Source organism: Mandrillus leucophaeus, unplaced genomic scaffold (genome assembly GCF_000951045.1).
Source record: "Mandrillus leucophaeus isolate KB7577 unplaced genomic scaffold, Mleu.le_1.0 Scaffold945, whole genome shotgun sequence".
Classification (NCBI taxonomy): domain Eukaryota; kingdom Metazoa; phylum Chordata; class Mammalia; order Primates; family Cercopithecidae; genus Mandrillus; species Mandrillus leucophaeus.
The window spans coordinates 74,611-85,460 of record NW_012110308.1 but is presented as its reverse complement, the minus strand read 5'-3'; positions in this window follow the sequence as shown (position 1 = coordinate 85,460).

Genomic DNA, 10,850 nt, shown 5'->3' with positions numbered 1-10,850 from the left:
ATTTTAAAAATAATAATAAGAAGAAGAAGAATGGCAATCATTAAAAAGTCAGGAAACAACAGGTGCTGGAGAGAATGTGGAGAAATAGGAACACTTTTACACTGTTGGTGGGACTGTAAACTAGTTCTACCATTGTGGAAGACAGTGTGGCGATTCCTCAAGGACCTAAAACTAGAAATACCATGTGAGCCAGGCATCCCATTACTGGGTATATACCCAAAGGATGATAAATCATGCTGCTATAAAGACACATGCACACGTGCACACATATGTTTATTGTGGCAGTATTCACAATACCAAAGACTTGGAATCAACCCAAATGTCCATCAGTGACAGACTGGATTAAGAAAATGTGGCACATATACACCATGGAATACTATGCAGCTATAAAAAAGGATGAGTTCATGCCCTTTGTGGGGACATGGATGCAGCTGGAAACCATCATTCTCAGCAAACTATCGCAAGATCGGAAACCCAAACACCATATGTTCTCACCATAGGTGGGAATTGAACAATGAGATCACTTGGACGCAGGTAGGGGAACATCACACACTGGTGCCTGTTGTGGGATGGGGTAGGGGGGAGGGATAGCATTAGGAGATATACCTAATGTAAATAACGAGTTAATGGGTGCAGCATACCAACATGGCACATGTATACATATGTAACAAACTTGCACATTGTGCACATGTACCCTAGAACATAAAGTATAATTTAAAAAGAAGAAAAAAATAGAAACCATTAAAAACAATAATATTACTTCAGTAATTTGTTGAGAAAGGTAATATAAACATGGAAATCTTAATATCAAATTCAAAACATGTTGGGGAGAATGGAGTCAAAATGTATAGCATTTTTGTTTTTTCCTTTTATTTGTGATAAGAAAAGAAAGCTATTCCTCAGCGATATTGTTCTGTGACAGTTTTTCTTCTGTGATGTTGTTATTAATTTAAAATAACTGCTTATAAGACATTGTTTGTAAGCCTCGTGGTAACTATGAAGCAAAAGCTATAGTAATGACACCAAAAATAAAATGCAAGAAATCAAAACATACTATTAAAAGAAAGCATTTAACCACAAATAAAAATCATAAGAGAAAAAGAAATAACCTACAAAACAAATAGAAAACAGCAAAAGGGCAGTAGTAAGCCCTTACTTATCAATAATTAGCTTGAATATGAATTAATGAAATTCTCCAATTAAAAGACATGGAGTGGCTGAATTGGGAAAAAAGTAAAAACAGGACCCAGGACCCAAATATATACTGCTACAAGAGCCTGACTTCATTTGTAAGAAAATGCACAGACTAAAGGTGAAAGGATGAAAGTAAATATTTCATGCAAATAGAAACCAAAAAAGAGTAAGAGTAGCTATATTTATGTCAGATTAAATAGCCCTTAACCAAAAAGCTGTAGAAGGAAACAAAAAAGGGCATTATAGAATGATAAAGATGTCAATAGAGCAGGAGGATATAACAATTACAAATATATATGCACCCCAAATAAAAGGAGCTGAATTTATAAGGCAAATATTAATAGACTTAAAGGCAGAGATGTACTTTATATGATAATAGTAGGAGCTTTCAACACTTCCACATTCAGCAATGAACAGTATTTGTTTTGTTCAAGTTTTCAAAGAAATAACCTAGTATTGTACTTCAAGGAGCTGGAAAAACAAACAAAAGAAAAACTAAGGCAAAAGTGAGCAAAAGGAAGAAATAATAAGGATCAGAACAGAAATTTTAAAAAGTAGAGACTAAAGAAAACATACAAAAGATCAACAAGAAGAACAGTTCTTTTTTTTGAAAATATAACAAAATTTTAAAAATCCTTTAGCTACACTAAAATAGAAATAAAGAAATAAAATCAGAGATGAAGGACACACCATAACTAATATCACAGAAATAAAAAGCATCATTAGAGACTATAGGCCAACAAACTAGAAAACGCTGAAGAAATGAATTCCTGGAAGCACGCAGCCTACCAAGATTTACTTATGAAGAAATAGAAAACGTGAAGAAAACTATAATGAGTACTAACATTGAATCAGTAACAAAAAGTCTCTCATTAGAGAAAAGCTGAGTACCTGATTGTTTCACTACTAAATTCTACCAAATATTTATGCAGAAACTAATCCCAATTCTTTTTAAACTGTTTTAAACAATTGATGTGGAGGAAAATTTTCTAAACTCGTGCTCCAATTACAGCATCATCCTCTTAACCAAACTCTTCAAAAACACAGCAAAAACTACATGCCAATATCCTCGATGAATATAGATGCAAAAATCCTCATGAAAACACCATAAAAGCAAATTTAACATCACATCAAAAAGTAATTCACCATGACCATATAGTATTCATCCCAAGGATGTAAGGATAGTTCAACATATGCAAATCAATAAACATGATGCATAACATTAATAGAATGAAGGGAAAAATCATGATGTTCTCAATAGATACAGAAAGAACATTCAATATAAATTTATATCCCGTTACAAGAAAAATACAAAACAAGTTAGTTCTAGAAAGAACATACTTCATTGCAGTAAAGGCAATAAATGACAAAGCCAGAGGCATGGCTAAGATGATGGATAAGAAGCACCTCATTTGTGCCACTGTTATGGAAAGGAAAAAAAAAAGCGCTAGTGCATATAGACTTTGCAGGCCGCTCATCTAAGAAACTATGTTCAGGATCCATCAGGGCAGCACGGGAACACAGAGAATAGAGAGGAGTAAAGCTGGACACCAGCCTGTCTGGACTCAGTAGAGAGCCAAAGGAACCTCTCCAACATGGGAATGAATGAGTGAGAGCCCCCAGGGGGATTCACGCTCTCCACAGGGACTGTGAAAGACTGGGAAAAGGAGAATAACCGTGAACCCCGTGTCCCCCCACAGCCACACTTCTAGACTCAGGCAGAGACCCACCCTAACATTTTAAGGAGGCAATTCCCAAGTCCAAGGGGATGCCCACAAGCCTTATATGCTGGTCCTAGAGCAGACCAGCATAAGTGCCACAGCCACAATAAAGGCTCCAGTTGCAGTACTGGAGAGCACTGACATTGCTCCAACACTGCTTCCTGGCCAGGTCTCAGTGCCAGTTTCTGGACCAGCAGTCCTGATTCAGCATGAATTCATCCAGCCACGACTTCCACCTCTGGCACTGGTAGCCAGCCAGCCAGCAGTCCCACATTTGTGTGAACTCAGCTGGAGGGCACAACTTCTTGTTGCCATGGGAAACACACCCTGGACAGCAGAGCCTAAGACCCTAGCCACTCCTGCCATTGGTAACCTGGTGGCTGGTGTCTGTTAAAGCCTCTGGCCAAGCAGTTCCACTGCTGTGTGAGCCCACCTGGAGGATTCAGCTTCCTGTTTTTTGCAAGAAACACCCAGATGGCAGAGCATGAGACCCCATCCACCCTCACCACTGGTATCCAGGTGGGCAAAGCCTACTAGACCCTCTGGCCCAGTGGACCTGCTGCTGTGTGAGCTCAGCTGGAGGTCATAGCTTCCTGTCGTAACAGGAAGCACCTGGGCAACAAAGCACAAGACTACTTGCCCCTGCCCCTGGTAGCCAGCGGGGGCAATGCCTGCTAGACCTTCTGGTCCAGCAGCCTTGCTTCTATGTGAGCTCAGCTGGAGGGAGCAGCTTCCTGTTGTCATGGGAAAAGCCTGGAGATCAGAGCACATGACCTCACTTGTGCCTGCCACTTGTAGCCAGGCTGGCAGGCCTGGTAGTGTCTCTAGCACAGCTTGCCTGTTTCTGTGTGAATTCAGCAGGAGGGTGCAGTTACCTGTGTCACAGGAAACACCACATGGCAGAGGAAGAGACCTCACACACTCCCACCACTATCAGCCAGGCAGGCAATTCCTGCTACAGCTTCCAGCCCAGTGGCCTTGCTTCTTTGTGAACTCAACTGGAGGGTGCAGCTTCCTATTGTTTGGGCTCAGCAGGGAGCAGAGCAGAGCAAGTGACCCCACCTGCCCCCACTACTGATAGCCAGGTAGGCAATGCCTGCTAAAGCTTCTAGCCAAGCAGCCTTGTTTCTGTGTGAACTCAGCTGGTGGAGGTGTGGGGGTGCAGCTTCCTGTTGTCACCGTAAACATCCCAAAATCAGCACAAGATGCCACCCACCTCCACCACTGATAGCCAGACAGATAACACCTGCTAGAATATCTACCCCAGAAGCCTTGTTTGGTGGGTGCTCAGCTGCAAGGTGCAGCTTTCTGTGTTTCCAGGAAACACTCAGAAAATGGAGCACAAGTTTCCACCTTCCCCCGCCTCTGGTAGCCAGGAGGGGAACATTTGCTGCAGCTTCCCACCAAATGGCCCCAATTCTGCATGAATTGGGGCAGGGGACATGGTCTCCTGTTATTCTGGGAAACATCTGGATGGCAGGGTGGATGACCCTTCCCACTCCTGCCACTGATAGCCAAGCAGGCAAAAACTGTTAGAGCTTCTAGCCCAGCAGTCTGCTTAATTTGCCAAAGGGCACTGTCTCCTGTTGCCCTGGAAATATACAGACAGCAGGACTGGCAACCCCACCCACCCCATCCCCTGTAGCCAGATGGATCACACTCTCTAGAATTTCCAACCCAGCAGTCCCGCTACCACCTGAACTCCATGGATGGATGCAACCCTATACTTCCCCAGAAAGCACACAGACAGCAGATTAGGGCTGACCTGGTGAGGACACATCTTCTTGGCCAACTGCAGCCTCAGCCTAAGGGAGCCTTGTGGACCAGAATACTCAGCAAAATAAACATGGATACAATGACAGTAATTTGAGGGTGCTTCTCCAAGACCCAGGAGAAGACTAGAATCGTAGCCAGTCAACAAAACCCACCTTATACCATAATCAAATGCCAAGGGCATCAAATAAAAAAGAAGCAAAACAATCCATCTAAAGGACAGCAGTTTCAAAGACTGAAGAAACATCAGTCCACAGAGATGAAGGGAAAAAAAAGCAGCACAAAAACTCTGGCAACTCAAAAAGACAGAGTACCTACTCTTCTCCGAATGTTCCCACTAATTCTCCAACGAGGCTTCGTAACTGGGCTGATACAACTAAAATGACAGAAATATAATTCAGAATATGGATAGGAACAAAGATTATCAAGATTCAGAACATTAAAACCCAGCCTGAGGAAGCTAAGAATCACAATAAAAGGATACAAGAGCTGATAGGCAAAACAACCATTAGAGAAAAGAAAATAACTGACCTGATAGAGCTGAAAAAACACGACAAAAATTTCATTATGCAACCACAAGTATTATCAGCAGGATAGACCAGGCTGAATAAAGGCTCTCAGAGCTTGAAGACTGGTTTTCTGATACATGACAGTCAGATAAGAATAAAGAAAAGGAATTAACAAAATTTTCAAGAAATACAGAAGTATGTATAGAGACCAAATACATGAACCATTGGCATTGCTGAAAGAGATGGGGATAACGGTAGCAACTTTGAATATATATTTCAGGACATCATCTATGAGAACTTTCCCAACCTAAATAAAGAGGACAACATTCAAATTCGGGAAACGCAGAGAAATCCCACAAGATACGTCACAAAAAGATCATTCCCAAGACACATAATCACCATATTCTCCAAATTAGAAATTTAAAAAAAATGTTAAAGGCAGATAGAGACAAACGAAAGTTTACCTACAAAGCCCATCAGACTAACAGTGGACCTCTCAGCAAAAACATTACAGGCCATAAGAGATTGAGGGCCTATATTGAACATTCCTAACTGAAATAAATTTCAAGCAAGAATTTCTTATGTAGCCAAACTAAGCTTCATGACTGAAGGCGAAATAAGATCCTTTTTAGGCAAGCAAATGTTGAGGGAATTCGTTACCATCAGAGCTGTACTATAAGAGCTCCTGAAAGTCTAAATGTGGAAAGGAAAGACCATTACCAGCCACTACATAAACACACTTAAGTACACAGACCAGAGACACTATAAAGTAATCATCCAAACAAATCTGCATAATAAGAAGCTAACAACATGATGACAGGATCAAATCCATGCATATCAACACTAACCTTGAATAAAAATGGGCCAAATGTCCTAATTAAAAGGCACAGAGCATCAAGCCAAATAAAGAAGCAATACCCAATTATATGCTGTCTTCAAAAGACCCATCTCATATGCAGTGACACCCATAAGCTCAAAATAAAGAGATAGAGAAAAATCTACCAAACAAATGGATAACAGAAAAAAAAAACAACAACAGGGGTTGCAATCTTAATTTCAGACCAAACAGATTTGAAACCAACAAAGGTTATAAAAGGCAAATAAGGGCATTTTATATTTTTATATATATATATACATATATCCGACACAGGTGTACCCAGATTCGTAAAACAAGCTCTTTGGGATCTATGAAGAGACTTAGATTCACACACAATACAATAATAATGGGAGACTTCAACACCCCACAGACAGTAATTGGCAGATCATTGAGACAGAAAATTAACGAAGAGATTCAGGACCTGAACTTAACACTTGACCAAATGAACCTGATAGACACATACAGAAATATCTTCAAAGACAACAGAATATACATTCTCTTCATGGCAACATGGTATATACTCTAAAATCCGCCATGCAATTGGACATAAGACAATTCTCAGCAAGCTAAAAAACAAACAAAAAATCAAATCATACCAACCACACTGTTGGATCGCAGTGCAATGAAAATAAAAATCAAGGCGAAAAGTAAGATAAAAATCATACAACTACATGGAAATTAAGCAACCTGCTCTTGAACAACTCAGGTAAATAATGAAAGTAAGGTGGAAATCAAGATGTTCTTTGAAAGTAATGAGAACAAAGGCACAACAGACCAGAATCTCTGGGACACAGCTAAAGCAGTGCTAAGATGTAAATTTATAGCACTAAATGCCCACATCAAAAATTTAGAAAGATCTCAAATTCACAACTTAATATCACAGCTAGCAGAACTAGAGAACAAGAGCAAACCAACCCCAAAGTCAGCAAAAGACAAGAAATAACCAAAATCAGAGCTGAACTAAAGGAGACAGAGATATGAAAAACTATACAAAAGAGCAATGAATCCAGTGGTTGGTGTTTTTGAAAAAAATAATGAAATAAATGGCCACTAGCTGGCCTAATAAAGAAGAAGAGAGAAGATTCAAATAAACACAATTAAAATTTACACAGGCGACATTACCACTGACCCCACAGATGTACAGATAAACACCAGAGACTATAATAAACACCTCTATGCACACAAACTAGAAAATCTAGAAGAAATGTATACATTTCTGGACATATATATCCTCCCAATACTGAAACCAGGAAGAAACTGAATCCCTGAACAGACCAAGAATGACCTCTGACATTGATTCAGTAATAAATAGCCTATCAACCAAAAAAAAAAAAAAAAAGCCCAGGACCAAATAGATACACAGCCAAATTCTACCACATGTACAAAGAAGAGCTCATAGCATTCCTACTGAAGCTATTCAAAATAATTTTGAGGAGAAGGGACTCCTCCCCAACTCATTCTATGAGGCCAGCATCATCCTGATACCAAAACCAGGTAGAGACACAACAAAAAAGACAACTTCAGGCTGACAATCTTGATGAATATAGATGCAAAACTCTTCAACATAATGCTAGCAACTGAATCTAGCAGTGAATCAGAAAGCTAATCCACCATAATCAGGTAGCTTTCATCCCTGCGCATGCAAGATTGGTTCACCATATGCACATCAATAAATGTGATTCATCACACAAACAGGACTAAAAACAAAGGCAGATGATTATCTCAATAGATTCAGAAAAGGCTTTTGATAAAAATTCAATATCCATTCATATTCAAAAGCCCTCAATAAACTAAGCATTGAAGGAGCATACTCTAAAATAATAAGAGCCATCTACAACAAACCCACAGCAAACATCATACCGAATGGGGAAAAGTTGGAAGTAGTTTCCTTGAAAACTGGAACAAGACAAGGATGCCTACTCCCATCACTCCTATTCAACATCGTATTGGATTTCCTGGCTTGAGCAATTAGGCATGAGAGAGAAACAATAGGCATCCAAACAAGAAGAGAGAAGGTCAAACTATCCCTGTTTGCAGACAATATGATTCTGTATCTAGAAAACTCCATAGCCTCTGCCCCGAAACTCCTTGAGTTGATAATCAACTTCAGCAAAGTTTCAGGATACAAGATAAATGTACAAAAATTAGTAGCATTTCTATACACTAACAGTACCCAAGCCAAGAGGCAAATCAGGTACACAATCCCACTCACAATTGCCACAAAATAATAAAAGACTTAGGAATACAGCTAACTAGATAGGTGAAAGATCTCTACTATGAGAATTAAAAAACACTCCTCAAAGAAATCAGAGATGAGCCAAACAATTGGAAGAACATTCCATGCTCATGGAAGGGAAGAATCAATATTGTTCAATTGGCCATACATCTCAAAGCAATTTACAGATTCAATTTTATTCCTATCAAACTACCAGTGATATTTTTCACAGAAATGGAAAGAACTATTCAAAAATTCATATGGAGCTAATAAAAGAGCCTGAATACACAAGGCAATCCTTCCTAGGCAAAAAGAGCAAAGCTGAAGGAATCACATTGACCGACTTCAAATTGTACTACGAGGATACAGTAATCAAAACAGCATGGAACTGATACCAAAACAGACACATAGACCAATGGAACAGAATAGTGAGCCCAGAAATAAGGCCACATACCTACAACCATTGGATCTTTGACAAATCTGACAGAAAAAAGCAAGAGGGAAAAGACTCCCTATTAAATTAATGGTTCTGGGATAACTAGTTAGCCATATGAAGAAGACTGAAATTAGACTTATGCCATATATAAAATCTATATGCCAGGAAGCTGAGGCAGGAGAATCACTTGAACCTGGGAGGCGGGGTTTGCAGTGAGCCAAGATCGCACCACTGCACTCCAGCCTAGCAACAGAGTGAGACTCCGTCTCAAAAACAAACAAACAAACAAATATATAAATATCAACTCAAGGTGGATTAAAGACCAAAATGTAAAACTCTAAAACTATAAAAACCCTGGAAGATACCCTAGGAAATATCATTTTGGACATAGGAACTGGCAAAGGTTTTTTGAAAAAAACACTAAAAACAAAAGTTGAAAAATAAGACCTAATTAAACCTAAGAACTTCTGCATAGCAAAAGAAACTATCAACAGAGTAAATAGGCAACCTGCAGAATGGAAGAAAATATTTACAAACTATATGTGTGACAATGGCCTAATATACAAAATCTACAAGGAACTTAAACAAACGTACAAGCAAAAATCAAACAACCAACCTCACTAAAAAGTGGGAAAAGGACATAAACAGACACATTTCAAAAGAAGACATACATACGGCCAACAAGCATATGAAAAAATGCTCATCATGACTAATCACTAGAGAAATGCATATCAAAGCAACAATAAGATACCATCTCACACTAGTCAGAATAGCTATTATTAAACAGTTAAAAAATAACAGATGCTGGTGAGGTTGTAGACAAAAGGGAACACTTATACACTGCTGGTGGGAGTGTAAATTAGTTCAACCACTGTGAAAAGCAGTGTCGTGATTCCTCAAAGAATGAAAAACAGAACTACCATTTGACCCAGCAATCCCACTATTGGATATAAACCCAAATATATATAAATCTTTCTACCACGAAGACACATACAAGCATGTGCTCATTGTAGCACTATTCACAATAGGAAAGGCATGAAATCAGCCAAAATGCTCATCTACTGCAGACTGGATAAAGAAAATGTGGTACATATACATGATGGAATACTAAACATTCATTAAAAAAAAGTGAAATCATGTCCTTTTCAGGAACATAAATGGAATCAGAAGCCATTATCCTTAACAAATTAACACAGGAACAGAAAACCAAACCTACATTTTCACTTATAATTGGGAACTAAATAATGATAACCCATGGGCAGAAAGAGGGGAACAACACACCCTGAGGCCTGCTTGAAGGAGGAGGGTGGGAGGAGAAAGAGGCTCAGAGAAAAAAATCTTTGGGTACTGTGCTTAGTACCCAGGCGACAAAATAATCTGTACACCAAAACTCCAAGTCACGAGTTTACCTGTATAAAAAACCTGAACCTAAAACAAAAATTAAAATATTCAAATATAAATAAGTAAATAAATAAAATGACAAACAAACAGCTAACATCATGTTGAATGAGGAAAAGTTGAATGCTTTTTTTCTAAAATCCAAGAGAAGGCAAGGATGTCCATTCTCGCCACTTCTACTCAACATGGTACTGGGAGCCATAGGTAGAACAATTACACAAGAGAAAGAAATAAAGGGCATTCAAATCGGACAGGAGGAAGTCTTTTTTTGCAATAACATGATCTTATATGTATAAAATCCTATAGACTCCATGAAAGAAAAATAATTGGTAGTATTGATAAATTAATTCAGTAAAACCTCAAGTTACAAATTTAATGTACAATAATTAGTAGTGTTTCTATACAGCAACAGCAAACTATCTGAAAAAGAAATCTGTGCCTTTTACAATAGCTACAAAAATTTCAAAACATTTTCAAAAAATACCTAGAAATAAATTTAACCAAGGACGTGAAAGATCTCTACAGTAAAAAATAATAAAACATGGATGAAAGAAATTGAAGAGGATACTAATAAATGTAAAGTTAACTCATGCTCATCGATTTGTAGAATTAATGTTGTTAAAATGTCCATACTACCGAAAGCGATGTACAGATGCAATGCAATCTCTATCAAAATACTAAGGACTTTCTTCACAGAAGTAAAACATATATATTTTTTATATAAATA